This window comes from Carlito syrichta, unplaced genomic scaffold, assembly GCF_000164805.1.
Source record: "Carlito syrichta isolate Samal-C Ts95f unplaced genomic scaffold, Tarsius_syrichta-2.0.1 Scaffold287096, whole genome shotgun sequence".
Classification (NCBI taxonomy): Eukaryota; Metazoa; Chordata; class Mammalia; order Primates; family Tarsiidae; genus Carlito; species Carlito syrichta.
In genome coordinates this window covers 33,198-37,690 of record NW_007231192.1, presented here as the reverse complement: position 1 = coordinate 37,690, position 4,493 = coordinate 33,198, and the positions used below count along the sequence as shown (strand labels likewise).

The following is a 4,493-nucleotide window of genomic DNA, read 5'->3' as shown; positions in this document are numbered from 1 at the left end:
TGGTGTGGTGTGGGATTGTCTCTTCTCCAGCTGCTGGTAGCAGATGCTCCATGTAGGCTTATCCCAGAGCAGAGTCCTCCAATTGTTGTTTCTATCCAGGCTCCACCTAGGTTTGTCCCTTTCAGCCACATCCCAACCATGTGGCTCTGATTTTCAGAGAATTGCAGAGGGGAAGGGGGTTTGGTTAATCCAGCACTCACCACTGTCTTCGCTTGCTAGGTCTTCCATGTCCTTTTCTGGTCGTATCCTTTGTCTGGTGGCTGGGTTAGGGTAGGGGTTGGGGTGCCTGATACTCTTTACTCATGCTGGCCCTCTGAAGTTTATGTTTTTGGGATATTCCCTCTGAGTTTACAATCAACCCCAGAGTGATGAGTAGTTAACCCACTAGTCACAGGGAGTGGGTCTGCTGCTCCATGAAGAGCATGCTGGAGCACCCCCTTGGTTAGTTTTCAAGATGATGGTGGGGTGCCTGTTTCATCTTCTTCAGTGGGACTCTGCCTCTGGCTCCCTCATTGTGCTCCTTCCACAGCCCTTGCTGCCGGTGTCTGGCCTGGCACTGCAGTGGTGTGGCAGAAACTGGGGCCAATCTCAATCAGAACTTTTAATAGGCTCAGCTATCATAATGACAGACAACTTGAGAAAATCTGGTTTTCCCCTGAATTTCATAGCTTTGGAGCCAAACAGGCTTTCTGTAGAGGTTGTTTCTTAGGGCAGAATATTGCTTTCATCTTTGTATTTAGATAATTCTAATAAAGAGTAAGGTAGACATTTGGGCCCAGCTACTATATATAATTTTCTTACCAGGAGTTTTTTTGGTTTACTTTTTTCCAGTGTATTTTCTGCCAACACAGAAGCTCCAATTAGATGGCAATATATAATAGGCCTTTTATTTTAATGTGCATACTTATTCCACAATGAAACAAAATTATGATTTTTAAAAAAAAGTTTCTAAAGTTTTTTTAGAGAGAAGAAAAAAAGGGAGACATGCCAGAGCTGTCATTGGTGAAAGAAATCACCCAAAATTATGATTATTTCTTCTATTAACATATCCTTATTGATGCTAACATGAAATATTTATTCTCACTGCCAGTGTGCAATAATACAACAGTCATAGGGCAAATGCAATAATACAGAAAGGAGAAATCAGAGAGAAAGACACATGGGAGGGAAGGCTAAAGAAAAGGGGCACAGTGGCTCATGCCTGTAATCTCAGCATGTTGGGAGGCCAAGACAGGAGGATTGCTTGAGTCCAGGAGTTTGAGACTAGCCTAGGCAACTTAGTGAGACCTTATCTTTACAAAAAAATTTAAAAACTTAGTTGTGTGTGGTGGTGCATGCTTGTAGTCCCAGCTACTTGGGAGGCTGAGATGAAAGGAGCCCTGAAGGTTGAGGCTGTGGTGAGCCGTGATTGCACCACTGTATTCCAGCCTGGGTGACACTGACCAAAAAAACAGAGTGAGACACTGACCAAAAAAACAAAAAACAAACAAACAAAAAAAAGAAAGGAGTAAAGAAAGAAAAGGGGGAGTGTAGATGAAAAAAAGTGAAAGTGGAAAGAAAATAGGGGAAATAAAATAATTGGAGAAAAATCAGAGGAAGAAAAAGAAAGAGCAAAGGAAAAAAGATGACAATGAAACAAGGGAGCAATGAAGAAAGCCCTCAAATTGCAACAGCTTTTTACATTTTATTGACTATTGATACTGTAAACCTAAGACTTGTTGAGTGTGAAGTAAATTAAATTTCAATTATTATCTGTGTGTGGAGGAAGATTTTCACAAAGGCCTTAATAAAGACCTATCTCTCCTTCACAGTGAGTCCACTGACTCATTTTTAACCTAGCTATAAGTTCTTATGAAAACAGAGAGTTAGCGACCCCAGTTTGTGCTGGTGTTAGAGCTGGCAACAAAAAGTGCTTCTGAATTCCCACAGAATTAAAGATAAAGTATCAAAGCAGTGTGAAGAAGAAGAGGCAAGACTGACCCCCGGACTGACCAAAGCTCACGCACCGCTCCATCCCCGAGTCCAATGCCTTAGTTCCACTGCCATCACCACCATGCCCAAAGGAAAGGTTGAAGGGGATGCTAAAGGAGATAAAGCCAAGGTGAAGGATGAACCCCAGAGAAGATTTGCAAGGTTGTCTACTAAACCTGCTCCTCCAAAACCAGAGCCCAAGCCTAAGAAGGCCCCAGCTAAGAAGGGAGAGAAGATACCAAGAGCGAAAAAGTGAAAAGCCGATGCTGGCAAGAAGGGGAATAACCCTGCAGAAAATGGAGATGCCAAAACAGACCAGGCACAGAAAGCTGTAGGTGCTGGAGATGCCAAGTGAAGTGTGTGCATTTTTGATAACTGTGTACTTCTGGTGACTGTACAGTTTGAAAAACTACTTTTTATCAAGTTTTATAAAAATGCAGATGTTTTTAAAGCTATGTTGTTAGCACACAGAACACTTCATTGTTGTTTTTTGGGAAAGGGGCATATGTTACTAATAGAATGTCTCCCAAGCTGGATTGCTGTGGGAAAAACACCTTTCCCTTCTAGTTTTAAGAAACTTCCTCTTGGCTTCCAGGAGGAGGGATTCCCCGATGTTGACACACATAGCCACCTTAGTATAAACGCCTTGTGGTGTGGAAAAACATTCATTTTTTTAATGTCCTCTTCTCCCTTTCTGCCTTCAGCATAGACTTAACTCCCTTAATCCCAGACATCTGCTGGGACCTGACCCCCAATAATTGGTTACCAGTATGTCAGTGATGCCACTGAGATGACACACCCTCATAAGAGCAGCAGTTTTGTTTATAGATTGTGGATCTTCAGACAAATTCTGCCGTTTTCATTTCATTTCCTGAAAGTCAGGGTCGGTTTGTGAAAAGTTGTCAAACAACATGCTAAATGTAAAATGTCAACCCTCATTCTAAACTTCCCTGTTCAGAGCATCAAATGAAGACTTCATTGGGTTTTTATAGTGGCTTTCTGATTTTGGTAGTCCATTAAAGAAGGGAGTTTGAAAGTTGTTGTATACTGTTAAAGATTGTCTGCCCATGTCCTGCCTGAAATACCATGATTGTTTATGAAAAGTATCTTTAATAAAGCTGGATACAGCTTGGTTTGGGAAAAAAAAAAGACCGGTATTCCTTTTGTCCTCGTTATTTCCCACACTGGTTAGCAGAACACGCGTATACACACACACACACACACACACACACACACACACACACACACTCCTTCAAATTGAGGAATTTGGCTGCTGCCTCAAAACAATAATGCATTCTCAAACTCCAGTAAAAGAACATTATACATGGATAACATTTAATTAATCAAGAAAATATAACAACTACAAACATATATGTACCTAACAACAAAGTCTCAGAACCATGAAGTGAAAATGAATAGACTTGCAAGGAGAAATAGATATTTGTATAATAATTGGAGATTTCAATACCCCACTTTCATAAAAGATAGAACAACTAAACAGAAGATCAGTGAGGAAACAGAGGAACTGAACAACACCATAATCCTACAAGATCTAATTGACATACAGAGAACACTAGACCTAACAACTGCAGAATACATATTTTTCTTAAGTCCATATGGAATATTCTCAGGACAGACCATATGTTAGGCCACAGAACAAGTTTCGATAAACTTGATAATACTGAAATCATAAAAGGTATCCACTAGACTTCCAGCAAGATGGCGACGGGGCAGCCTGGTCTACGAAACCCTCTGCAAAGGAGAATGCAGAGGGTCTCTGGCTCTCTCCCTGGGGGCTGTGGATCCCAACATCAACAGCCTGCTCTTCACACAGAGCTTGGCTGTTACCACCATTGGGGCATCGCAGTGTCTGGACAGCCACTGCAGCCGCAGACACAGCAGCTGCCGGTGCCGCGGCAGCCTCCACAGCGGCCATAGTGCATTGTGCCACCGATGCCTGAGGCAGTCCACGACTTCAGTCCTTGAAGCCCCAGCAGGCAAGATCTGCTGGGATCGCTGGCACCTCTGTTACCACTGTGATGTCCTGCCAGCCCTGGGTTACCTCCCATGTGCCCTGAGGCAAGCTCCCATCTCAGACTCTGCCCAACTCCTGTCTGGATCCACCTCCTCTGGGCCAAGTAGCTGAGATAGCACCACCTGCTGGAGATTCAAGGTAACAACACTGAAATGGGAAAAAGCATGAAAAACAGACACAGACCAGATTTGAGTGGTGAACTGACAGTGATCTGAACTGTCCTTCACAGCAGGCCAGGGGCAACTGATCCTAGCTGTGAACTAATTTACCAGCTAGAGAAGACAGCTAGAAATGAGAGCTGAAAGGACACTGGACTTACACAAAAGGTCTCAGAGTGTGCTCAATTGGTTCTGTTAGTTTAATGACTTGATTCTATTCCTACTGTTTTGTTCCCTTTTTCTTTCTCTTTTCCTCTTCCTTTTCTTCTCTTTTCTTCTCTCTGTAAACCATATCTTTGTATAGAGGAATAGCACACCAATAAGGTGGT

At 42.7% G+C, this 4,493-nt stretch overlaps 1 pseudogene; it reads left to right on the top strand.

The window, feature by feature from the left end:
* The first annotated feature begins 2,053 nt into the window (after nucleotides 1-2,053).
* LOC110595159 lies at nucleotides 2,054-2,326 on the top strand (annotated as a pseudogene).
* The last annotated feature ends 2,167 nt before the right edge of the window (nucleotides 2,327-4,493 follow it).